Below are 27,399 nucleotides of genomic sequence, written 5' to 3'. Positions count from 1 at the left end.
TGATGTTCAAGAAGCCCGGGGGAGAGCAGTCGATGTACCCCGGCAGCCCCAGCCTCAACCATAGACCTGGCGGAAGAGCTCCGTCTTGCAGGCCCTGCGGAACGTTAAAGGGTCCCGCACGGCCCGCAGCTCACCCGGGAGCTCATTCCACCAGGTGGGGGCCAGGACCGAAAAGGCCCTGGCCCTGGTCGAGGCTAGGTGTGCTTCCCTAGGGCCGGGAATATAACTTTTCCTCCCTCAACCACAGTGCTGGAACTGGAGTCCCCCAATAAACTTGACACAGAATCAGTTCAGGACAGACAGAAGAAAGTACTTCCATAAATAGGACAAGACAGGTTCTTGAAAAATGGCCTACAGTTGTTGGGGTTTTTTGCTGCCACACAAACTAAGAGATTTATTGTAACAGAGAGAATTCCTGAATAAATAATTGTTTAATTAAAACACAGAAATGTTCCACACTGTACCACATGCATTCATAGCCGTTTAATTGTTGCATTCACATTTTTTCCACATCTGCTGACTGAAGATTCACTTCATGCATGCGTTTGCCACAATAAATCTAATGTTTAAGAATACCCCAGATTTATTTTTTATTTTTTTGTTTTACTACAATAAAATAACATAACCACCTTTCTGGGATTTGTTTCTGGAAACAATTGCTCCAATTGTGCCAAGATCTCACTAGGACTTTGTCCAGGGTTTTGTTTTCAGTTCAAATAATATTTCCAATCCCCTTGCCTGAGCAGGCCTCAAACCAAGCCCAGGTTACCTAGAGGAGGGGCTTTGGAGGGGCAGGTCTTATCCGTCTGGCTCAGAAACCAGTGACTGGCTCTAACAATGGCTATCAGGTGAATTCTGTCAAAAGAAATTAGCTGAAAATTATGTCCAGCATCCCTGGCTGCTATGTTACAAATCCTGATCTTAGAAAGTGATATATAGCTACAACCCTATTGTGTCTGCAAGCAGGGGTGTAATTCTTACTCAAAAAGAAAGTCAATCTTTGGTTTGGTGTAGTGGTTAGGAGTGCGGATTTCTAATCTGGCATGCCACGTTCGATTTTGCACTCTCCCACATGCAGCCAGCTGGGTGAACTTGGGCTTGCCACGGCACTGATAAAACTGTTCTGACAGAGCAGTAATATCAGGGCTCTCTCAGCCTCACCCACCTCACAGGGTGTCTGTTATGGGGAGAGGAAAGGGTAGAGAAAAGCGGCATATAAGAACCAACTCTTCTTGTTTTTCAATCTCTTTACAAATAACATCATAGAGTTGCCAGCAGGAAGCGGACAGCCAACGGGAGACTCACCAGTGTGTGACTTGCCATCAGGGTAGTCACATTGTCAGCAACACAGTACAGATATCACTTCCAGGGAGATCTCCTGAAATTACAGCTGATCTCCAGACTTCACAGATCAGATTGCCTGTTTTGGAGGAAGGGCTTTGTGGCATTATACCCCACTGAGATCCCTCCCCTTTCCAAATGCTGTCTCCTGGAGTTTCCGAGCCTGGAGGTGGGAACCCTGGCATGTGATTAGAAATAACATCATTGTGTCTCTAGCATTTGGGCCAAACTCGATGGTTTGAGAGGAACAGACGTTCTGTATTCTCTAGGTCACTGCTACCTGTCTGCAATCATCTACATTAGTGATCCCCAACCTGTGGGCCGCGGACCACATGTGGTCCGTCGACTAATTGGAGGTGGGCCACGAAGGACGCCTTCTCCCCCCCCCCCCCGGCCCTTTACTTCATCCCTCCCAGCCCTTTACAACACACTTCATTGTTGTGGCGTGTCTGTATCTTATTTTGAAGGGATGTTTAAACATTACCATAGCGATCAGAGAGCGTTAGGGCAGTGGTTGAGAGTAGAGGAGTAAACTACCCCTCCCACCGGGCCTCAGTAAAATTGTGAAGCGTTGAGTGGACCCCGGTGATAAAAAGGTTGGGGACCACTGATCTACATTACCATAATGTTCCATAAGCACAAAATTAGAACCCTTCAATTAAAATAAACTGACATTTAATTTTATAAATATTTTTTGGGGGGGCTCCCCCGTCAACCCAACACAAGTTGGGTGTTTTTAGTATTCAGTATTTCTGAATACTGAAAACCTAATATTTATTTAGTCAGTGCCACCTCTCCAGAAAACCTGTTCGAGGCAGTTTAGGATGTAAAACATAATAAAAACATATGTCAATTAAATAACCCAGCATGCAAAACCCATAATATAATACAATACAAACAAAAGGTGAAATGAGGTGACCAAAACAGGAACTAGAAACAAAGGAAACATCTTTCAAAACAACCAGCTGGGGTGAGTCTACCTAAGCTCACCTTGAATCCCACCCTGCCTGAAAGCTCATGCCCGCTACTTTCCGCCATATGTGAATGCCTACCCTTCACTCCCATGCAGAGAAGATAACATTGCTAAAAGTGTGGCTGGGAGGGAGGGATGCACTCCAAAGTGGCAGTGGCAGTGGCCACCGAAACCGCCTCCTCTGTGAGCCGTAGTTGCTGGCACCTTGCAGAAACTTCACTGGGCTGGTGGTGGTGGTGCTTCTCCAGCTGGCTGGGAAGAGGAGGAGGTTTCGGCAGCTGTTGTTGCTTTGGAGCACAGCAAGTGCTGTCGATTCCGGAGCTTGCCTTGAAGAGTGACATGCAGATCTGTCCTGGGGAGCGATCGGGGCTTTCTCTTATCCACCCCATCCCTTTCTCTTCTTTCCCGATGGAGACTTTCCACCTCAGCCAGTTAGAGAAGTACTACCACCACCAGCCGGTGGAATTTTTGGAAAGCACCGGCAGGTGCGGTGTGAAAAGCTATGGTGCCTACTGGAACACCTTTAAGTTGTGGAAGGACTGCCTGGGTCTGGCCGCACTGGTCACCAAGGTCACCAAAAGAAGGGCTTCAGGACCAGGCCCTCCTCTGTGGAAGAGGCATGGGGAGCATTTTTTTTAATTAACATTGTTAAACCACCCATCCCATTCTGCAGCAGCCTTGCATGCTTTATAAAAACAGCAGGGGAGGTTGCAGGAAGAGGATGGCTGACTGGCAATAGCCTGGCTCCGACATACACATGGTTGGATCACGCAGCAAAAATGGGAACGCTGTGGGGCAACTGAAGGCCTGAGTAAGGCCATGCCTGGGACCACCTCGAACCAGGCCTATACAAAAGTGGGAATTAGCCCCAATCGCAAACAAGCGGTGATCGCAGCCTAATCCCTCATGTGGAAGCTGTCTGTGCAAAACTCCATGTTCTTGTATTGTGCAGCCAACTCAGATATTTCTTACTTTTGCCCTTTGTCCTTCCTCACTTGTTCAGTTAATACATGGATGGGTTGTGCAAAGTGTTGCCAGGCCCCCTCCCCCAGGGGGGGCAGGGGTCCCCCAACACCAGAACCTGCCCATAGCCACCAATCAGCTAAATGGTAGAATCAGGTTTTACCATAGAGTTATTCCTTAAATGCCAGAATGTCACTTGGACATTGCTGGTGTGATAACATCACTTCTTGCGCAATGCTGGCAATGACGCCTGGGCCTTTCTCTCTCTCTCACTCCAAGTAAGTCCCTTTCCCCCCGTCCCCCGCCAGTTGCCAGTTATGCCTGAGGATTCTCTGTACAGTGATCCTTACAACTAGGGTTGCAGGATTACAACTGATCTCCAGACTACAGAGATCAAGTCCTCCAGAGAAGACAACTGCTTTGGAGAGTAGACTCTCTGGCATTATAACCTGCTGAGCTCCCTCCCTCCCCAGGCTTGAGCCCCCGAAATATTTAGGAATTTCCCAATATGGAGTTGGTAACTTTAACTTACAGCTCAGTAAGATACATAAATCATTCCTATGTTTCTAACATTACATATGGCAGATGGAGACTGAGCTTGCTTTGCACTTCCCATTCTCAGTGATTTTTCAACTTTATTTTTTTAACTTCATTTATACTCCACCTTTCTCCCCATTAAGGATCCAAAACAGCTTACATTGTTCTCTGTTCTGCTGTATCCTCACAATAACCCTGTTAGGCTGAGACTGTGGGCCATTCCGCACAAGGACCAATGTTGCCAATTGCTTTCACAAAGCGGAAATGCTATTTTAAATAGTGGAATCTCAGCGTTCTGCATACTTTTATTCCCCACAGGTTTCCAGTCTCGCAGGAATCGCTAGAAAGGAAGCAATTTTTTTCTGTGCTTGTTCCTGCCCCTGGCCGTCAATCAAACGGAACAGCCAATGGGCGGATGTTATCATGCTCCCGAAAAGCCCCTTTCCCTTTAAGCACAGTTTTTTTTTAAAAGCACACACGTTGCAACGAATATGCTTTGATTCGTTGCAACAGAGAGACCCATCTAGCTGGCGTATGAGCTGGCGATTCATCGTTACCACACTCCCCCGTGGAAACCCCCCCCCCACATGGGCACGATTTTTGGCTGAAATTAAAGGGAACTGGCGAACAGGGGGCTGTGTTGTGCTTAGGGACTTAGGGGAGCTTTAAAGTACTTCTGTGGAGGGACTGTAGCCAAGAAGCCTCGCTGGGTGAATGAAGCCTCGCTGGTTCATTGCTTTCCCCGCTCCGAGGAGAAAAAATGGCGATCGCTTCACCAGAAGTTCGGAGGAGAGAGCCAGGGGGAGGCACTTTGCTGCAACAGCTACATTGAGAACACACAGGTCTTTTTCGCAAGTGTTGCAGGTTGTTGGCAAGAGTGTAGCGATTTTCTGAGGGTGAATCCACTTTTCCCGATTCCCGAAAATCGCTACAACGAAGCGATTTTGGCACTAGTGTTGCAGGAGTGTTGCAGATTGCTCATGACGTCATGCGTAATGCAGTTTTAGTGGCAAAAACAAAATGTAAGACTAGTGCTATATTAAAGTCATGAGGAATGGCCCTGTGACTGGCCCAAGGTCACCCTGAAGCTTCCATGGTGGAGAGGGGTTCTGAACCTGGGTGTCCCTGATACTAGTCCTAACACCACTACATCAGACTGTCACTGACCTGCTAAATGAACTGAGGACTTCCCTGGCCCATTCAGACTCCACTTACAGAGCAGAAAGCTCAGCATAGTTTTTCTTCCCCGTGGAGGCAAAAAGCGGCTTTCAACATCATTCTCCCCTTCTTCATTTTGCCCTCACAATGACAATCCTGTGTGGTAAGTCAGACTCAAGCGTACTAACCCAAGGTCACCTAGCTAGGTTGCACAGCAGAACAGTGATTCATACCTGAGTGTCCCAGATCCTACTAGCCCATGCTGGTTGTCCTATCCTTGTATGACCTTCTCTGTTCCCCAACTACAGAGCCAGCATGAGTGGTTAAGCGCAGCGGACTCTAATGGCAAACCAGGTTTGATTCCTCACTGTTCCACATGTCACAATTCTCTCAGAACTCTCTCAGTTTCACCCACCTCACAAGGTATTTGTTGTGAGGGAAAGGAAGGAATGTGATTGTAAGCCACTTGGAGACTCCTTAAGATAGAAGAAAGGAGAAGAGGAAGAGTTGTTTTCTTATACGCCGCTTTTCACTGCCCGAAGGAATTGCAAAGCGTCTTACAACCGCCTTCCCTTCCTCTCCCCACAACAGACACCCTGAAGCTGAGAGCGCTCTTACAGGACTGCCCGGTCAGAACAGCACTGTGTGTGCTGTGACAAGCCCAAGGTCACCCAGCTGGCTGCATGTGGAGGAGCGGGGAATCAAACCCGGCTCGCCAGATTAGAAGCTTGTTCTTCTTCCATTCCTAAGGGCAGAAAGAAATGCCTGATATCTGTACAGAAAGAGGCATGAGAAACCAAAGGCCTGGTCATATTGAAATTTCTCATGGGTGTGTAATCTTAACTCATCCTTCAGCTCTTACCGTGATGCCATGGGAGCATTTTCCCCAGACATGACCATACTTTATTACAGATCTGTTGAAAAATCCCAGAAGGCCTCTCTTTGTTTCTTCCTACTGATGCATCCCAGATTCTAATTATCTATTACTATGCAAAGGCAGAAGACACCTGCCTCTTCCTCCTCCCCTTCTGCTGCTTGTACTGGCCACCTCACATCATGTTGTTTCAAGGTAGCGTTAATGACATCATATGGACATCATTAGCACCATCCAACTGTGGTATAGCAGGATGAATCAACCAGGAAGGTCAAGTCTGGGGGGGAAAGGGAAAGACGTCATTTATGTAGCTACACAAGTAATTATGACTGTGGTGTGAACACCATTGATAAAAGGCAAGATAATATAGGGTTATGATTCAGTCAAGCTCTTGTGAGTTCCACTGATATACATGGGAGAGACCTAATGCTGGAAGGGAAGGGAGCATGTGAAGGGTGGGCGCTACTCAAACAAGAGCTATTGCATGCTCAATCAATGACTATCCCAGAAAGACGAAAACACTGCAGGAGCTCTAAGAAGCCTATTTGGATGAACAGAGAACTTCAAGAGGAACTAAGAAAGAAAAGGAAAATGTTCAGGAAATGGAGGGAAGGACAGAGCTCTAAAGAAGAGTACCTACAGGTTACTAGGCACTGTAGATCAATCATCAGAAAGGCCAAAGCTGAGAGTGAGCTAAGATTGGCCAGGGAAGCCCATTGTAACAAGAAAAGATTTTTCAGTTATGTGAGGAGCAAACGTAAAGTAAAGGAGGCAATAGGCCCGCTGTTGGGTGCGGATGGACAAACTCTAACGGAAGATGCAGAGAAAGCAGAAAGGCTTAGTGCCTATTTTACATCTGTTTTTTCCCACAGGTCAAAGTGTTTAGGCACATCTAGAGATGGCCGTAGCCAAAGGATAGTGTCTGGGTGGCAGGTTAACATGGATAGAGAGGTTGTCGAGAGGCATTTAGCTGCACTGGATGAGTTCAGATCCCCTGGGCCGGATGAAATGCACCCGAGAGTGCTCAAAGAACTTTCCAGAGAACTTCCAGAGCCGTTGTCCATCATCTTCGGGACCTCTTTAAGGACTGGAGATGTCCCAGAAGACTGGAAGAGAGCAAACGTTATTCCGATCTTCAAAAAAGGGAGGAAGAATGATCCGGGAAACTACAGACCAGTGAGTCTGACTTCTGTTGTGGGGAAGATAATGGAGCAGATATTAAAGGGAGCAATCTGCAAACCTCTGAAGGACAATTTGGTGATCCAAGGAATCATGGATTTGTCTCCAACAGGTCTTGCCAGACCAACCTGGTTTCCTTTTTTGACCAAGTAACAGGTTTGCTGGATCGTGGAAATTCGGTTGATGTCATTTACTTGGATTTTAGTAAAGCTTTTGACAAGGTTCCCCATGATGTTCTGATGGATAAGTTGAAGGACTGCAATCTGGATTTTCAGATAGTCAGGTGGATAGGGAATTGGTTAGAGAACCGCACTCAAAGAGTTGTTGTCAATGGTGTTTCATCAGACTGGAGAGAGGTGAGTAGCGGGGTACCTCAGGGCTCGGTGCATGGCCCGGTACTTTTTAACAGATTTATTAATGATCTAGATGAGGGGGTGGAGGGACTACTCATCAAGTTTGCAGATGACACCAAATTGGGAGGACTGGCAAATACTATGGAAGATAGAGACAGAGTTCAACGAGATCTGAACACAATGGAAAAATGGGCAAATGAGAACATGATGCAATTTAATAAAGATAAGTGTAAAGTTCTGCATCAGGGTCAGAAAAATGAAAAGCATGCCTACTGGATGGGGGATATGCTTCTAGGTACCACTGTGTGTGAACGAGACCTTGGAGTACTTGTGGATTGTAAACTAAACATGAGCAGGCAGTGTGATGCAGAGGTAAAAAAGGCGAATGCCATTTTGGGCTGTATCAACAGGGGCATTACATCAAAATCACATGATGTCATAGTCCCATTGTATACGGCACTGGTCAGACCACACCTGAAGTACTGTGTACAGTTCTGGAGGCCTCACTTCAAGAAGGACGTAGATAAAATTGAAAGGGTACAGAGGAAAGCGACGAAGATGATCTGGGGCCAAGGGACCAAGCCCTATGAAGATAGGTTGAGGGACTTGGGAATGTTCAGCCTGGAGAAAAGGAGGTTGAGAGGGGACATGATAGCTCTCTAAGTATTTGAAAGGTTGTCACTTGGAGGAGGGCAGGATGCTGTTTCCAGTTTAGAAGGTGGCAATCCTATTTGCCATGTGATGCAAGACCATGAAGAAAATATTCTGCACTGGTTGTAGATTAACAATTTCAGGATGCATCTCTACTGCAAGGAAAAAACTCATCATGACAACAACAGCACTAGAATATTGTTCAATTAGAAGAAAACAAATTTGCACACTGAGCAAGTTTTAGAATTCCACAGAACTCCAAATCAAATAGGACTGTCCGTATTAAAAGCGAGTGTGGGAGCAGAAGAGAAAAGAACGATAATCCATGACATCTGTATATTAAATATGTTGTCAGGCATTTTGAATTTTCAAGATAAATCTGATAATTTTTTAAAAACCCAACATTTCAGTTTAAGACAACTGTTTTGTCTAGCAGTTGTTGGAAGGCAAGTATCCCCTCAAAAGCAAAGTCCCATTTTAAGATAATCCTCCTAGATTGGCCAATGAGCAAGCTTAAATGGGTCTACTAAAAAACAATCTACCGACAATTATTTTTGTCCCTTGTGTGGAACATCTGCAAAAGGGGTGAGAATCCTTATCCCCTTCCCACTCTGTCCTCTCAGACACAGACACTGATTTCCAGATTTTGAAATGGAAAAAAAGTTCTGCTACTTGGGGAGTCCAATGCTTTGGTGCACATCTTGGGACTGAAGGCTTACAAAAGCTATTTGTCACTTATCTCACACAGGGTTGTTTTTCTCTTCCTCTTTGTTAAGGTTCAAAAGGGGACCTCCCTGCAACTCTGCCTTCTGCTTATCTGGTAATTGGTTTCCCCCCCTCCACTCCCCCCCCCTAATTGGCAGGCCAACTCTTTTCCTTGTCAGCTGACTAGCTGAAATCTAATCTTAAAAAATCCTGCTAATATCTTCAAGTCACTCTTTGCACCCAGTGCTATGTAGTTGCAATTGAATTAGAAGGCAGAGTGAAAGGAATAGAGCAAGATATGTTCTGGCCCCTGCCACTTATCTGTCTTAGCTGGTAATAAGTAAGCAAAGAAGGGCATTTACCCTTGCAAAATGCTCCGTCTTGCCTTCTGCTCTTGTAGAGGGTCGCTATAAGAACATTCCCCTTACACTGAGACAATGTTTTGTGGGAGTGGCGAAATTGGTACAAGAGAACATATATTCTTCCACTGCCCTGCTTATATAGACATTCGTAGCAACTTGATTGAACCACTCTTGTTGCTAGAATATCATGATGTAGAGGTGACAACTCAGCTGGCTAAGTTTTGTGCCGCCATAAAAATCTGATGCTTTAAAGTAGCATAATCTTAAATTCTATTTTATCATCTGTTTTAAATTGCATTATATCAAATGACCATATCCTTTGGTCTTTTATGTATTAACTTCATACAACTTGGTTTGAACGACTATAATAAAGTTTGAATCGGGAATAGAGCACAAATAACTGCGACACCTATGTAGTACAGAAAATAATTCCTCTCCAAAACAAAAAATTCCTCTAGAACCCAGATATACAGAATCTCATTGTTCTTTATCTCTGGTTTGTGGACTAAGAACAAGCAAATTAAAAACAAAAAATTCACAATAGTTTTTCACAGTATTGACTTCTGGTCAAAAGTTCAGGTTGGTTTTGGGTTTTTTTTTAAATGTGAATTGAATCTCTTTGTTTACCCTCAGCTAGGAATAGGTTTTACTATTTACCTGATAAGATAAAGCTTCAGATTAAGTAGTAATAAATAGCCTTGCTTTGTTATTCGTCACCCTATAATGAGGAGGCTTGATACCTCTTTTCACTGGCCTTGCTTTTAATAGCAACCACACATAGGAAATCAAATAACTGAAGCTTGCCTCACCCAACCTCTATGTCACCCAAATAGGCAGGCTCCTTATTAGTTGGGGGAAATTAACTTAAAGGAGATGTTGCAAGAGGGGCGTAACTGGTATCTCCACCAATGTTGATGGGGATTGTTCCCTTTTAGAGAACTCTCAGAGTGAACCAGTTGAATGTTTAACTGGAAAAGCATTTATTAAGGGGGAAAGAAGGGATACAACACACACTAAACACTGAAAAACGCATACAAGGCTAGCTTAGAACAATTTAGGGAGGTAAGCAGTTTGGAAATGTTTATTTTACCAGTCCTGATAAGAAGAGCTTCATGGAGGCAGCAGAACAACCAGTGTTTCATGGAAGAGGAAAAGGAGTACAATGCATTGGGTGTATGTATGAGTCCAAGACCAAATGCACACACATTACTGGTGCCAAGGTACTCTTGATACAGGGAAAATGTTCCCTGTGACAGTCTAACATATTACCCCCCCAAGCAAAAACTTGCTGGGTTGAACTATAGGTATTGATGATTCTTGATGATTCTTGAATTACTGGGTAGTAAATCTATTGTTAAGTATTGCCAAATTGTGGTGGATGGTTGCTGGGGAAGTGGGCTTGGAAACTGATGAAATTATTACCACATTCTTGGGAGACCTAGAATTATGCAACTTTCAGGGTTCAGAAAGAAATCAGGCCAGTGGTTCTTTCCCACACATTCTAAACTATGTACACAGACTCATTCCTGGATGCTTGTCTAGGACTGGCCAGTCTGGCTGACATCTATTTCTGCATCATATTTGGCCAAGCAGTGCATTGCATTTAATATTTGAAATGATATTAAAGGTAGGGGATCATGGGTATTCTATCTATAAAATGTCCCACAATGAGAGGAGAGGTCTGACTGCTAACATCTATACCAGGCAAAACTTTACCTTCTGAATCTCACCATTTTTAGCCATTGTTAAAGGCATAGGAGCAGGGCAGTTTAATAAGAAAGTCAAGACGTTACACCAAATAACCCTAATTGTATATCGAGCATTCTAATTTTGACCATAAAATAAACATTGTGGATTTAAGGTGCATGGCTTTTATGGTGCAGTCACCATAGCTTTTTCTGTAAACATCTGACAATGCATATTTATTAACTATGGGTTGTTGCGGGGGTTTGGTTGTTGGATGTTTTTTGCATTTTTGCCTCACTAGAAAGCCTGGATAATCCAGGCTAGCTAATATCATCAGAATTTGGAAACTGAGCAGGGTTCACCCTGGCTAATAAATGGATGGGAGGCCTCCAAGGAATACCAGGGTCATAATGTGGAGGCAGGCAATGACAAACCACCTCTGAATGTTTCTTGCTTTGAAAATCCTATGAGGTCACCATAAGTCAGCTGTGACATGATGGTACTTTCCACTAGCAGTAGCAAATTGAAGCTAGACAGGCATTAACATCGCACAGAGGCCCTTGAGATCTGCAGGTGCTAAGAGGAGCCAATGCTGGATAAAACTTGATGTTGTCACTCAGGAATATCTTCAAGATCTTCAGTAAACATAATGAAATAAAGGCCATTTCTGCACTAGCAAAATATAGCTGGACAGCTTCCGATTGTTGGTGGAATATTCTGCCCCCTCCACATGACGTGGCCAACATCCCGAGGCTGTCCAATAGGTGACTCGCGAATTCACCATTTTAAAATTGCAATGCAGTAAATCCAGGAAAGTGAATTTACCACCCTAAAACGCTCAAGCCACCAGTGAGCAACCAGTGAGCAACCAGTGAAAAGACCATATGAAAGGGGGGGGGGTGCTCTGTCTTCCATGGAAATGCGTATGCATTTCAGTGAGTACATGTTGCCACACCTTGTTTTCTTTTGTTTGTTTTTTAATCACGCTCAGGCAAACTTTGGAGACAAACCTCCGATTAGTTGCTTCCATTGATTGACAATCCAAGGTGCGGTGAGTGAAATAGTGCATTGCTCTTTCTTGTGCATTTCCCCCCACTAGTGAGGAGGGGGAAAGGCGAGATGTGGCGGCAGAGTGTAGAGGGGAGAAATAGCGCCATTTACTATCCCCCAGTTGCGGGCAGGACACAAAGCCTAATTTGGCACTCTGTGCGGAAAAGCTCATTGAATAAAACAAAGAATAGAATGTAGCCTGGGGAGGTTTTAGGGAAGAGAGGCCCTTCAGCGGGGTATAAAGCCACCATCTGAGGCACCCACTTTCTGTAGGCAACTGATCTCTGTCATCTGGAAAACAGTTGTAAGTCTAGGAGATTTTCTGGGTTGGGAAATACCTGGAAATTTTGGGGATGAAGCTTATTGGAGGAAGGGTTTGTGGAGGGGAAGGACCTCAGCCCTCCTCCAAAACAGTAATTTTATCCAGGGGAACAGATCTCTGTAATCTGGAGATCAGTTGTAGAAGCAGATGTCCAGGTCCCACCTGGAGGTGGGCAAACCTAGGTTGATGGGAAATAGTCCTGACCCACCTTGCGCAGTTGTTAATGGTGATTATTGAGAGGAAGTAGCTGTGAATATTCCAAAGTCCTATGTATGTTGACTGTTGTTCTAGTGGCTTTGGGGGCAGTGATTCACTTCTGTCAGGTAGCAGCACAGATAAGGGCTCCTTTTTGGGACTTCCACTGTGCTTATGTGCATTAACACATCTGTTGCTGTCCCAAAAGCGTGACTGCATCACTTCTGAGTAGCTGAAAGCATTACCCGGGGCTTAAGCCTTCTATTGCCTTCTTCTAGGCAAGCAATGGATTCATTTCCACTCCATCAGGAATTCCCTTTAATGGCTCCATTTAATGGCTGAGGGTATTTGAAAACTAAATACTGTTTTCACAACCCAAGGTCTGGCCGAGTGAAGGATTTCTAGTAATCCGTCTAGGCTGGTGGCCTGATTTTCAATCATTAAAGGGGGGAAAAACACACAACCCCAAATCTCAAGTGGATAATTATAGAGAACAAAAGAATGAGTAGTAAATGCTGGAATGCTGCAGAGACTGATCAGAAACGATTTGCTCCTTTAAAAAAAATGAGGAAAGATGAGTAGCAGTTCTCTGTTATGCAGTAGGTCATTGGTGGAAAGGAGGCTCAATCAATCATGCAGCCTAATTCTGTATATGTCTAGGTAGGCGAGTGTAGTGAGGGTGAGCTAGCTGTGACATCGGTTAGCTAGCTGTGACAACCCATTGATCGCCAGGGTTGATTCAGCTGATCTGGCTGGCTAGGCAGGTATCCCCTCCTCCCTCACCTCTCCATATGCATCCCTCCTGAAGCTGCACACTTGGTGGAAGAGGACAACCATCCCAGATAGAGCGTACCATTCTTCGGTCAAGAGTGTGCCCCCCTGCTAGTACCTCCAAACGAGCTCAAGGTAGACAAGTGCAGAGTTGCCGACCTCTATGGTGCTTGAAGTTCTCATGGAATCACATCTGTAGATTACAGAGATGAGTTCCCCTGGAAGAAATGGCAGATTATGAGGGCAAACACCTCCCCACTTAATTCTCTTCCCTCCCAAACTCAGCTCTCCCCAGCCAAATCTCCAGGAATTTCCAAAAGTTGAGCTGGTAACTCTAGTGTGGACCCAGGTTCAAAACCTTGCCATGTGCTAAACTAAATTCTCAGCCACATCAGCCCTTGATTCATATTGGGATAGTGATGCACACAGAAAGGTTTAAGACAGGTAAAAGCTATTTATTTATTTTTTTGCTTGAAGAATCACTGAGACAATTGTTTGGTGGGTATCTGCCCCATGCACACTCCAGCTTGTGGCCTAGGACCACTAATAAGGGGTAAGAGTCTCCTAAGTATAGACAATTGTCTGGGTGTGCATAGTTTTAACCCTACGTTACTTCCTGTGTTTGCCTACACTCTTTTCTGTGAGGCCTGATCAAACTTGTTGTGTGTATGTGTGTGTGGCAGGGTCGACGTGGAAAACAGCACTGGACCGAAACTTGCCTAGTGCCACAGATGGAATCTTCTCCCTCACACCCACTTTGTGGGGTCACATCCAGTTTGGGAGACTCAGTCATGAATTCCCAACATAATGACCTTGCAAGGCCTCTGTTCCAAGTGTCTTCAGTAGGGGATACAGAAAAACAAAACAGTATAATTCAGATGGCAAAGTGTAGCAAGTGGTCCCCAACCCCCGATCCGGGGACTGGGACCGGTCCGTGGATCAGTCGGTACCGGACCGCAGCTCCTCCTTGTCCTCCACCCCGGCTGCTGCCTCAGGGGCTGCCCTGCCACTCTGCCACCAGCTCACCTTTGGTGCTCTCCAGCGGCCGCCAAGGCTGGGGCTCCCCCTCAACGTATCACTGTGCAGCTGTTGCTGGCAGCGCCCCCCAGCGGGCGACGGGAAGTCAGTGGCGCAGGCGGGATAGCAAGCAGAACAGGGGCTCAGGCGGCGGTGGCGATGTCCCTCGGCAAAAGACTACACGTCCCCCCCGGGCCTCAGTAAAATTGCCAAGTGTTGACCGGTCCCCGGTGATAAAAAGGTTGGGGACCACTGCTTGCACCATCTGCTTAAGGCACAGGGGTGTCAAGTTCACACTGTTCTTTAGAAGGCAGCGGGAAAGCTTCGTGTAAACTCACCCCTCCTCAGCTGGTTTATTTAGTTTACTGGGTGTTTGTCAGTGGCTTCTCCCAAATGACATGCAATCCAGAGAGAGAGAGAGCTGCCACCCTTCAGATGGTGGCTGGAGATCTCCCAGGATTACAACTGATCTCCAGGGGATTTCCAGGGTGCACTCGATGGCATTACAGCCTGCCTTTCCCAGACTACACCTCCCCAAATCTCCAGGAATTTCCCATTCCAGAGCTGGCAACATGATGCTGCTTTGCTTTTCCCTTAAAGAGGCTCCTGAAGCCCCCATCATCCTCATTGCTGCCACCTCTGCCTTCTGTACCAAGCTTCCTGAGAAGAGCAAGAGTTTCTCGCCTTTATTTATTGGCTAATGCCTTGACAGTCAGCCTGACTCATTTCCTCTCTCTTTATGAGCTAATCCTTATATATATATTTTCCACTGTTAATTTTTGGTCCAAGTGGCAGCTGACATCCGATTATCCTTTACTGATGTCAAGGCATGAGTCTTTCACCCGTTCTGTTTTGCCACGTGAAGATTAAAGATAATCCATATAAAAATAGCTTTTGTAAGGATGTCGTTGTTGTAAAGTTGTCAAGAGTTTCTTGTTTGTATGCTTCTTCTGTTTTCTGGCACAGACCTGTTGGACTTTAAATTCCTACCCTGACAAACTGAAGGTTAGCAGGTGAAGTTTGCAGCATTTCAGGTCAAGAAAACAGCTCCAGCTAATTCTCTTGTCACATTCTGCCAGGAAGAAAAAAAATGGCAATCCCATATCTGTCCATTCCTCCTGCCAGCCAGAAGAGATCTATTCCCTGCCCCTAATCTATTAACCTTGCGCTGGTGTGCACATTGCTCTTGTAGATTCTGGCTCACAAATTCATTTCCTGCCTTCTGTAAACTCAGTGTTTATTAGCAAAGGCTGAGAAATGTTACCTACCTACTGCCTGGTGGTATGGATATTTTCACCAGTCATAGGGAGTTCAGTGGGTCTTAGTTCCAGGTAAGCCTGCACAGAATTGAGCTTTTAGAAGATATTTATTCCGAGGGAAATACCACTGAGTTCACCGAATCCTTCCGACGTTGCCATTGCTCTGCTGAGCTGATCTACTACTAATAGTTTTAGGTTGCCAACAGGCCTGGGCGGAGGGGAAGTCCTGCTCCTTTAATAGAGTCTTAATGTTTAGAAATTGACAGGTGATGGTTTCCATGGCATGGAAATAAATAGCACATGGTGAATAAAATCCTTAGCCTTCGACATACCCTCCTTCCACATGTTGACTGAGTATATGGCACTGGTTCTCAACCTTCCTAATGCCGCAACCCTTTAATACAATTCATGTTGTGGTGACCCCCCAAACCATAAAATCATGCAAGTGTTCTTTCACAGAAATTAAACCGAAACTGACCAATGGTGTGAAGATCCATTGTTCACGGTTGTATATAAATTAGTTTTTTTCCCGGGGTTTCTCAGTTCAGCTCTGCCTCTTGTCCCACCATGCCGATCTCGCTCTTTTCCACCTGTAGGAGGAGCGGTAACGGTGGTGGCGCCCCCCTGTCCAAGCTTCTCGCTCTGCTGCGACCCCTGTGAAAGGGTCGTTCAACCCTCCAAGGGTTCCCGACCCCCAGGTTGAGAACCACTGGTATATGGAGTGGTAGGGCGGCAGGCACTGCCTCTGCAGAATCTCCGAGTTGTCTGCACAGTGCAAACATGGGAAGACAGGGTTTCCGATTTCCAAACACTGTGAGTCGGGGGGGGCATACTTATAGATGCTTCTTCTGTGCACTGGTACCATGCTCACAATATAGCACGCAAAGACCATGCCCGCAGTCCTTTCTCACGTATTTAATCAATGCACAGAGGGTCATAGGCAGAGGATTCCATTAAGCCTCTAATAAGGGCTGGGTTGCCAACTCCCAGTTGGTGACTGGAGACCTCCTGGAATTACAACTGACCTCCAGATGGCAGAGATCGAGGCCCCTGCAGAAAACCCCTACTTTGAAAGGAAAACTGTATGGCTTTATGTGTCACTGAAGTCCTTCTCCTCTACCGATCCCACCCTCCTCGGGCTTCACCCTCAGAATCCCCAGGTGTTTCCAAACCTGAAGCTAGCAACCCTAAGTGAGGGGCAGATTTTTTTCCTTCAGGAGACTTCTGTGACTAGGCAAAGCCTGGACAGGTGTCAAGGGCTCAGCCCCAAAGAATCTGGCCCTAATGTGTTAAAACCCACTGCTGTAACAAAACATAAAGCCAGAAATTTAGGGAGGGTGGGAGCAACGATCCAGTGGCAGGCATGGGGCCCCTCTGAGTGGGGCCCCTTTAAACCTGCCACACTGCTGGTCACATCCACAGCTGCTGTGCTTACTCACCCGCCAGCCTGGCAAGCACATGTGCTCACCCAACCTTCCCTTTCTGCTCCAGGCCCCCTGCCTACCTGAGCAATGGCCTCTGTACACCCAGGTAAGGGGGGGGGGTGCGATGGCACTTGTGGTTGCCTCAGCCAGCCGTTTCTGTTGCACGGAGACACATGGTTGTCTTCTTGCCTGGTTGAGTCCCCAGTCCTGAATTCAGTAGTCCTGCCCCTTATGGTTGCTTGGTGAAAGCTCAAGGAACATTTTTCTGACCTGGAATTACAAAACAAAAAACAAAAAAAGCCAGGAGGAAGTTGTTGACCACCTTGCAGGCATCAAAATATAGCTGGGTGGGCTGGGTGTTGACTTAGCGAGTTACAAGTCGTGCAGCCCTTCACTTGTCAACGGGCTTTCGTCCTTCGTCAGCTGATTGCACGATAAGGCTTTCTTCGTGCAATGGAGAAGAGAGCCTGGTTTAAAACTATTTTGACTCTGTTAAGCCAGAGGAATGTTCTGTTTTGTTCTTCTAAGACCTTTGCAGCAGGTTTTCAATGTCCAGAATAGCCTGTGTGTGTGTGTGTTGCAAAAACAGCCTTTTTACGTACAGTGGCTGTTGGCCACCTTTTGTGCTCGCCTTCTTCAATCAGGAAGAAAGAGAACAAAGCACCACTATTAAAATTGCCCAATTCCCCATACTTTTGTGCACTCTCCCCCCCCCCCTCTCTGGCATCTACTTGCAGCTGAGTTATGATGCCCCCCTTAAGGTTTTCAAGGCAAGAGACCTTCAGAGGTGGTTTGCCATAGCCTGTCTCTGCATTGCAACCCTGGACTTTCTTGAGAGTCTCCTGTTCAAAATACGGAGCAGAGTCAACTCTCTTAGCTTCATGAGATCTGAAAAGATCAGGAGGATAGCCTGGGCTATCCAGGGCAGGGCTTGTGCCTGCCTAGAAGATAAAAATAGAGACTTTCAAAAAATTAAATCAACCGAGGTCAGATCTGCTATGAATTTTAATTAAAGGACTTTTCCAAACTGGCAGCCAGGGAGTTTTAGTGGTGTTCTTTTAAGTCAGAATTGCTTTTACAGGGATTAACCAAGTTTATGTCATAAGACTGTTCTGATATGATTGCAGTTTCAAACAAATCAAGCTGTCTCGTATTTGGGATTGCCAGCTCTAGGTTGGGGATTTCCTAGAGGTTTAGGAGTGCAGTCAAGGGAGGGCAAATGTTGGGGAGCGATGTCAGTGGGGTATAACACCATAGAGTTCACCCTCCAGAGCTGCCATTTTCTCCAGGAAAACTGGAGGTCAACTGTAGCTCTGGGAGATTGCCAGGCTCCACCTGGAGGTTGGCAACCTTCCTGGATATGGCAATCATCATAAATATCAAACACGTCTATGCAGTGCTCTGCCTGTTTACTCCTCTGGTCTTCTCCTGGTCATCATTTCTGGCTCCAAAGACCCTGTCTGGTTCCCAAAGTGTGCTTTCCCAGAGTTAGCAACCCACCTGCACTAGATGGTCTGATGCAAGTAGCCAGCTGCACTTTTTTATCCAAGTGTAGAAAGAACAGCACTGATCTACCTTACAGGACTGTTGTAAGGATGACTAAGATCATGTTTTGAAGGATCACCTGTCCTTTTATGAACCCATGCAGCAACTTCATTCAGCACAGAAACTCCTTTTAGTTGTCTTATCCCCTTTAAGGCTACACATTCTGCTCTTTTGCAGCTTTCTTCAGCAGCTGCTCCAGTGTTGTGGAACAGTCTTCCAGAATAAAATGAGATCGTCATCTCTCTTGAATAGGTTTGCCAGTCTTCAGGTGATGGTTCTAGATCTCCCATTGTTGTAACTGATTGCCAGGCCACAGAAATTAGTTCACCTGGAGAAAATGGCCACTTCAAAGGGGCTCTATGGTACTTTACCCTATTTAAGCCCCTCCCCTCTGAAACCCCACCCTTCTCCAGCTACAATGTTAAACTCTCCAGGTATTTCCCAACCCCTAGAACTGGCAACTTGACTCTTGGAACTTCTGGGGACCTGTACAAAGAAGGGCCTTTGGCTGATTAAGGCAATTGTGAGTGCTTTGAATTTATCTTTTTCCCCTGTTGGCCATTTTACACTAATTTAAATGCTGTTATTTTTAAGAACCATGTGCTTATATATGTTACCTGCCTTAGGGTCCAGGTATCTGTAAGAAAAGGGGTTTATAAATATTTTAAATAAGTGTTTCAAACCCTCTATACATGCTAAACATTGTGATTATATTATCAGGTAGTTTTTATGTGGGTGTCCCTTGTATCTCTTACCGTTGATGATTTTTATGCTGTTGGTTTATGCTTTCACTAGTAAATAAGCCCGCTGTCCCCGAAATACAGTGGGTGCTAGAGGGGCTGGCGCATTGGGCGGCGCAGCTCTCTGGGGCCAGGCCCCGGACTGAAGGGCAGGCGCGGGATGACCTGTGAGGGGGCGTGAGTGGTCGAGTGGGCCCTGCGCTCCGTGGCCTACCTGAATCAGCGGGGTGGCGGAGCCCTTACTGTTTTATTTTATCCGCTCCGCAAGGAGCGGTTAAAGATGTTGCAGTTTGTGAGTGTTTTCCTCTTACAGGTCTCTGGATAGGTGGCATTTTTCAAAACAGTTTTCCATCCAAAGTGTTAGATTTGACAGATCTTACATTGGAAAGGAATAAGTTAACTTTAAAGGGCATCCAGAAATGTCTTCATGAATAGCATAGGGAAGAATTTCTTGCAACCTGTTCTCCAGTACGTCACGATTCAAAATCCAAATGTTTATTCTTTGAGCTTATCAGAAGATTGTGTTCTGTAATGATCCATAGTTTCCTGTTTCTGCTCTTTATTGGTTTAGCGCCAGAAGATAGTATTTTGTTCTTGGATGTACTTCATGTTGGTCTGATAAAGCCCTTTTTAAGTGCTCGGAATTCGTTTGCGCTTAAATCTGAGATACGGCAGTGGCTCAGGCGTTCAAACCAAACATAGCAAGTCTGGGAGCCTGTTGTGCTGGAAAAGCCAGGGCACTTATTTTAACACGACCCCTGACAATTTTATTTTCCATCAATGCTACTCCTCTGGGATGGGCTCTGAGCCGCAGCCAAAATGAGCTTGCTGCTTGCCTACATATTCTATTTTTGTCTTTATTAGAAATATATCTATCTATCAAAAGGGCGTTTATTTTTTAAACAGTTTAGCGTAAGTCTTAAGAACAGCCTGAACTGGATCCCGGCAAAATTAATCACTAAACTTTCAGCTTTTATTAAATATAAGTGTGTTGATTGGCTCTTGGATGTGCTTGCAGGGGAAAGGGGGAATTTTGTTTTGCACCAACTCTAAATGATCATAGGCACATTCCTCCCAAATGTAAGCATTTTCTAACCCCTTGAACTCAGCAGGTGTGATGTGTGAGTTAACTAAGGGCTTACCATTCCTGTTGAAATAAAGGCTTATCTCCTGGATGTGTAGAAATCAGCCGATGAGGATTTTCACAGCATGGAGATAAACCTTGCCACCTGTTAATGTTTGTGTACTTCACCTCTTTGTTAAAGGCACAAGAGATGAAAAGAGATGGCAAAGCAACTGTTAGCTCCTTAAGGAAATGGTTCCCAAAATGGTGCCTGAGAGAAAATGGTAGGCTTGACAGGTCTCCTCTGGCCACGGACAGGGGATGCGGGGATAGGGTTGCCAGATCCAGGTTGGGAATGGTATTAATGGTCAGACCCCTCCTCCCTTCGAGAGGGAGTTTGCCCATAAACACCATTCTCTAAGTTTGCCCACAGATGTCAGTTTTACCCAGCCCCTTGTGCATTTTACAAATTCCAAGCAGAAACAGAAAATGGACACTCCAAATGGATGCCATGCTTCCAGGAACAGCCTGGACCCTTCAGATGAGATTACTGTGAGCCCACAGGGACCCCTGGTATTTCTCTCTATTCAAAACAGTTTCTACTGGGCTTCTACACATTGCGGATGGTAGCTATTAAAACTTGAAGTATATATGTGTATGGCAATGGCCTTTGGCTGTGAACAATAAAATCTATCTGACATATTAAACCTTTTTCCGACCCAACATTTAATGCTATTTCACACCATCTCAACTGTTTTCTTTCTTCTTGTGTGCTTGTTTACTTTAGTGTGGATGTGCATTAGAGACTTCTGGTTTTGTTTTCCTTATAATTATTTTTGGTTAATATCAAAGTTTGCCTCTGCTTAAGATTTCAGACTAGGATCCTTCCCTCTTATGCATAGGTGGAACTGTCTTACTCAGCAAGTTTCCTAGAATCACTAATTCCCGCATTATATATACAGAAGGCAGGTCAATTTTCGGTAACAATGGAATTCATTAAGGAGAATGGAATATATGCCATAATGATAGTAAACAGTGAGCCTATTTTGTTGAGTCTGTGTTGTATGGTGTTTAGTAATAGATTATGATCTGGGAGACTCAGGTTTGAAGCTTTCTGGGTGGCTAGTCACTGTCACTGGGTTGTTGTTAGGATAAAGTAGAGAAGAGAACAATATTGGGGGGAGGGAAGCCAAGGTATATCTATCAAAATAAAACTGCAGATTTAAATGGGTTTATCATTTCCTTTCCCGTGAGAAGTTTTACTATGGTACTGTGATGGTGCTAGAAATTTTTCATATAGATTTCTCAGAAATTTTAGTAGAGTTAGGTACTCTGGGAGGAAGTCTTTATATTTTGGGTGGGATGAATCTGAAACTGATTAGCAGCATATTTACTTTATTTATTATATGGCAGAGTTCCACACAGGAAACATAGTGTGTGCGTGTGCATGTGCATGTGTATGTGTATGTGTAGCCATGTAGGTACAACAGTCATGCAGACATATCAGAAAACCTTGCTAAACACTAATATCTAAGTTTTCAGTTCACACAATCATAGCTGGAGATAGTACAATGAGCTCCGTCACATCTCCCTGGAAAGCACAATGCTGTCCATTCCTGTGACAGATGGAAAATAGTTTGTTTGGCTGCACCACAATCACATTTGCCTCCTGGTGTCTTGCCCCATTGAAAGAACAGGTCTGCACAACTACCAAAGCAGTATATCTAAAGCAGAATGATATTCTCAGGCTCGGCTCGTGTCTCCAGATTCTGCTTTCAATGGCATAGCTGCCAGGAAATCAGCCAGACACCCAGTGGTGGTGGTAGAGGGGGATGGTGGGGCTGTTGTCTGCTACAGCATATTGTCCCTTTAGGACAGTGGTCCCCAACCTTTTAATCACCGGGGACCGGTTAATGCTTGACAATTTTACTGAGGCCCGGGAGGGTAGTCTTTTGCCGAGGGACGTCGCCACCGCCACCTGAGCCCCTGCTCCGCTTTCTTTCCCGCCAGCGCCCCTGACTTCCCGCCGCCTGCTGGGGGGGCGCTGCTAGCAGTAGCTGTGCAGTGCCATGCTGAGGGGGAGCCCCAGCCATGGCAGCCGCTGGAGAGCACCAAAGGTGATCTGGCAGCAGAGTGGCAGGGCAGCCCCTGAGGCAGCAGCTGGGGAGGAGGACGAGGAGGAGCCGCGGACCGGTACTGACTGATCTACGGACTTGAACCAGTCCCTGGACCGGGGGTTGGGGACCACTGCTTTAGGGGAAAAAATCCTGGAAGGGACATCATGCCATAGGCTCAACGTACACTTTTTTAATTCAATTGTTCTCTTGCCACTGTTCCAGTAGCAGTGGGCCATGGAAGCTGCTGGCAGTGGATCCCTTGTCCCATCTACTCAGTGGCCTGGTTACGTGTGTAGACTTCCATAGGCTTTTAAGATAATGTGCAACATTCCAAATATTTCAGTGTCAGTGGGGCTAGCATATGGACTGCTTTACGGAATGATGCTGCTAAGCTATTTGTGCCTTAGATGGTGTGTCCTTCATGTGCACAGTGCAGTTCTCTAACAAACCAGCATGCTACGTGCATGCAAAGAAGAGAAGCATGGCTTCTCTTGCTCTGTGGGCTTGTGCCAGTGAGGGATTTGCTAATGTAAACCACCTTGGTCCACTGCGAGCTCTCCAAAGCTCTCACTGTCATTACCTGAACCATGGAGTCCAAAATTTGCATCTGTGCTTTTTCTTAGCTTTTAGATACAGCCCACTTTAAGCTCTTGTGATTTCCCCCACCACTTTCCCTGCTGGCCTCCAAATTGCTGGGAAATAGGCTGCCTGTTGTCGGGGAAGTTTTGCATGGGCAGGAGTAACGTGATTGGCTTAACATGTCAGGAGTGTGGTGAGTGCCAAGCATGTGAAGATCAGGCCGGTGGAGTTTATTGGACACTGTGAGATCCTTCAGGCAGGGAGCACCATTTTATTATTCTCAAGAGGGGGAGAGAACAGCCCAAGCAAGGTTTTAAAGACCCACTTTCAAGCTATTTATTTATATTTATTCATGTTTGGATTGGTATGACCGCCCCTCCCAGATACCGGCTTGGGGCAGTTTACAGCATATAGGTTTTACAATTAAAACATTAGCAATTAAGAGAAGCAATTGAAACAGGTAATCGTTAAAATGTCAAAAATGATTGATGTCTGCTCATTGCAACTTATTTTCCTTCTTGGTCTCTTTAAGCTTATGTTGGACAGACCATTTGTTGTGCTTGCTTGCTTGTGTTGCATAATGATTAGAGCAACATGATGTCCACCTTCAGACTGCATAGATAATGATGCCTTCACCTTTTTATAGAAAGTTATGTGATGTATGCAGAAAAATGAGGTAGCAGAATGGACTGGGCCACTGCAGACTGAAGGAGCTGTATTTTGGTTCCGAATGCTTCTGTGCATTAAAAGAAATATCCATGCAAGTAGAAATCTAGCAGCACAGGACTAAAATGTCTACCCCTTCTCTTTTCCTGGTGCGCCAATTTTCTATTTGCTGGTTTGTTTGTTTTTAGAAAAACAAACAGTATTTCAAAATATGACCTTCCCTGGTGCTTCAACTGCCCTCTGAAGTGGTATGGTCCATTTTAACACCTCATTCCCTTGCTTATGTAAACCAGGTCTTAGTATGTATAGAGTTTGTGATGTGGCTGGAAATATAGATGGGTCCGAGAAATAAATAGCATGAAGCACATCACCACAGGGATGTTGTCAGGTTAAAATAGAGGAGGGAAAAGTATTGCAAACAACGTTGAGCCCTCTTTAGGGGAAAAAAATCTACTGACAAGGATTGTCACCCCTGATGTGGAACATCCACATAGGGGGCGAGAATCCTTGTCCCCTGACCCCTCCCTCCACCCCTCCACCCCCCAATCCCTGTCCTTATCTGCTGGTGTGGCTTGCTGGGCTGGCCCTGCTCCTGCCAGTCTCCCGAGGTTTCCCCTACTCTCCAGAGGGTGGGATCAGCTTTGGAAGGCCAGCAAAGGTGGCGCCAGCTGAGTCTTCTGAGGCCGCTCCTGCTCTATGGAGGGTGGGAGTGGCCTTGGAAGACTGGCAGTGGCGGAGGTGCCAAAGCAATGAGAGTGCCTCACTACGTGGCACCACTGCCGTTACTGCGGTCCATCTAGTGGCATGATCCCTAAGGCAGGATGATGGACGTCTACATTTCCGTTTGAGGGACTGCACCAGTAGATGTTCCACATCAAAAATGGGGGGAAAGTTAATTCTGGAAATCAGAATTGGTTCCAAAAGTGCAAGACTGGATGGAGAAAAGTAAGGAAATGTATTTATGGTCAGCTTTTTATGGAGGAGGGGGAATCACTGCTGGGTTCTTCTGATCTCTCATCCTGGAAGTTTGTGGTATATTCCACCCTATCTCCAAAGGCTCAGGGCAGATTACAATCATGATCAAATCACATATGTAAAATTCCAAAATATGAAAACAGACATTTACATTAATTTAAAATTAGATTTTTAAAAAACATTAAGCCAAAGAATAAAAATTTACAACTATCCATAGTATCTTTGCCTTTCATAAGGGGGGGGGAGGCATAATTACGCCTTATTAGGCGTTTTGGCTTGGTGGAATTCTGACCAGTGGATTCTGATGGTTTTTCAGGCCTCAACCATAGGCGGAATAGTTCTGTCTTGCAATCCCTGCCAAACTGTCTAAAGTCCCGCAGGGATTTGATGTCATTTGGCAGAACATTCCAAATGATCTTCACTGTGTGACTGAAGTTAAGCTGTGGCAATCGTTTTGTGACTAGCTCTACCTTCTTCAGCAGCCATGTTATGGCTGCATCAACCACACAGTGTCCTAATGCACACTAATGCGAAGGAGCTCTTTGGCTTACTTCCCATGGGTTGTGCCTCTGGCTTTGAAAAGAGGAAGGTAAAAAAAAAGCTTAGCTCAGAAGTTACAGCTGTTCTTTCTAACCTTCCTTCTCTGCTTCTTACATACATGCATATGCACAGCTTAGTCTATTGAAAGACATTTTTGTAGGGAGACAGCATTCAGATGTATGTGTTCTGGGGTTGAGATTCAATTCATTAAAAAAGTAACATTAAAATGTATGTGTTCTGGAGCTGAGCCATTCCACAGAACTTAAAATGCAAGATTGAGGCTGCTGGTGAACTAAACCCCGCAAATTGCAACACTTCTTCCCATCTCCTTTGCGCAAGAGAAATGATTTTGAAATGGAAGGGTCTCCTGTTCAGTGGAAATTCAGCAGTGCAAAGCTGCACTCACTAAAGAGAAGTCCTTTTCAATTACTGCCCTTGGAGACTCTGGGCACATGATAATACTCCTCTCATAGTCTGACTTTTAACCAGCTGGGAAAAATCCTAACAACACCTAAAAGTCTTAATTTCCTGACCGCAGTCAGTAAAAAGATCAGTATTTCCAAATTGCAGGGAAAGCGTTAGAGGAACTGCTTACTGTAGGGGTAATCCTTGTCATATGATGTCTGAAACCCATTTGTCTGACCACACGGGAGTCACATTCTCAAGTTTCCCACCACAATTTAAAAAACACTTCCTTGATAATTTTCATTTCTTCCCACTGCTTAGTTCTATCTTGGTGTTTCTTCCCCCTTTCACATTAAAACACCCGCACGCAAAAATATAGATATTCGGGTTCAGAGAATGCTACATTTGTAGAAATACATGCTACATTTGTAGAAATAACGGTTGAAAAGTATTGTCTGTTGGGTGTGTATTGTGAGTGGGTATATGACAAATCTCTCAGCAAAACTGTTAACAGATGAGAGTTTACCTTGTTTGATACAGTAAGAATGGGAGATGATCAGGGATATGTTTGGATTGCATAGAGTAACTTGGACAGGTGCAGAACCCTGTGTTTGCAGCCACCTGTAGATCAGGAGTTGACTGCCAGCTGATGGGAGATCAGCTGAGAGTCTGTTATCTGACCTCCCATACAGCGAAGTAAATATAGTGAAGTTGAGCCCCCGGGGAGGGTGGTATATAAATATAATAAATAAAATAAATAAGTTGCAAAAGGAAGAGAAGAGTTTAGTCTTCTCTCCTTTCCGAGCTGGGCAAGGGGAGATGCAGTATTTTAAATGTCTGCACTGCAATAGCTCATTTTTCTTTTCCACTCTTTTTCTTGGCAGCCTAAGATGACACCTTGAGGTCCGGAGAAAAGAAAGGAAATCAGCTGGGCTTCTGATCTCCCCCACCCTTAAATTTGCTGCATTTCAGCAAGTCTGGGAGACCACAAATTTCCAGGATGAGAGATCAAAAGAACCCAGCAGTGATTCTCCCTTGTCCATTAAAAATAACGTTATTGATTACAGAGCCAAATTCCCCCAAGAGAATATGGGAATCTGACTCAGTGCTAAATTAGAAGGACTTTGGTCTGAAGCAGCATGGTTGAGCATATTTTGTGCATAGATTTCAGTTCAAGGTTGGCCTGGTGCAGCTGGAAAAGTAGGTCTAGTCGGAGGTGGATTGTCCATTATGGTCACTGGGATTCTTCCTGATAGGCTGATGACTTACCCTCCCTTAGCCTCAGGTAGGCAAGAAGGGTGCCACCTGGCCGGGCAAAGCCATGGGTAGCACCAGGCTCAGCTGAGCTTTATAATAGGATTCAGCTTGACTGAGCCATGTGCAGACTGTGGGAGGCCAGACCATGTACAGCACATGGAAGGTGGCACTCTGCCAAGAAAAGGTGGAATGAAACTCACTGGGCAGGTGCCAGGGGACTCCTTGCTTTCTCCCTCCCTTGAGGGCCCATGGCTGGGGATGGCCCAAGGGCTAGGTCCCTTTTTCAGGGCTGTATTTTCTTCCTCGCCTGCCCCTTGTCCTGGGATCTAGTTTGACCTGGAAAAGAAACTCTTCTTGCTTTCCCTCCTTCCTTCTCCTTCGTGTTGAGCAACCCCCCCCCCCATTATTTTGCTTTCCTTTTGACGTCTGTGGCTGTCTCCTAAATGCACCAGCTAAATAAACACACCACTCTCCTCATAAGTGCATTTTCCGTATAGGTCACTTGACTTTCCAAACTCTTAAGGTTTCAAATTAACTTTGAAACCCTTGAGGACCCTGGCGCCGGGATCACACCCAAGATACGCAATGCAGCAGCCTGCTCTAGGTTTGAATTGCAAAAAAATCCCAAAACAAAAACAAACACCCCTGACTCTACCATAATATTCTGTGGCAACACAGAGATGTTTCCTCAT

General features: G+C 45.4%; 1 long non-coding RNA gene across 2 annotated transcripts in view; it reads left to right on the top strand.

The window, feature by feature from the left end:
- The first annotated feature begins 18,776 nt into the window (after positions 1-18,776).
- LOC143835305 (uncharacterized) overlaps positions 18,777-27,399 on the top strand; it is a 353,076-nt gene continuing 344,453 nt past the window's right edge. For both annotated transcript variants that reach the window (XR_013230074.1, XR_013230075.1), the window contains exon 1: positions 18,777-18,888. This is a non-coding gene — a long non-coding RNA (uncharacterized LOC143835305). The remainder of the gene's footprint in view (positions 18,889-27,399) is intronic.

This window comes from Paroedura picta, chromosome 4 (genome assembly GCF_049243985.1).
Source record: "Paroedura picta isolate Pp20150507F chromosome 4, Ppicta_v3.0, whole genome shotgun sequence".
In the NCBI taxonomy this organism is placed as follows: Eukaryota; Metazoa; Chordata; class Lepidosauria; order Squamata; family Gekkonidae; genus Paroedura; species Paroedura picta.
The sequence above is the reverse complement of the archived record's forward strand: the minus strand, read 5'-3'. Positions and strand labels throughout refer to the sequence as shown.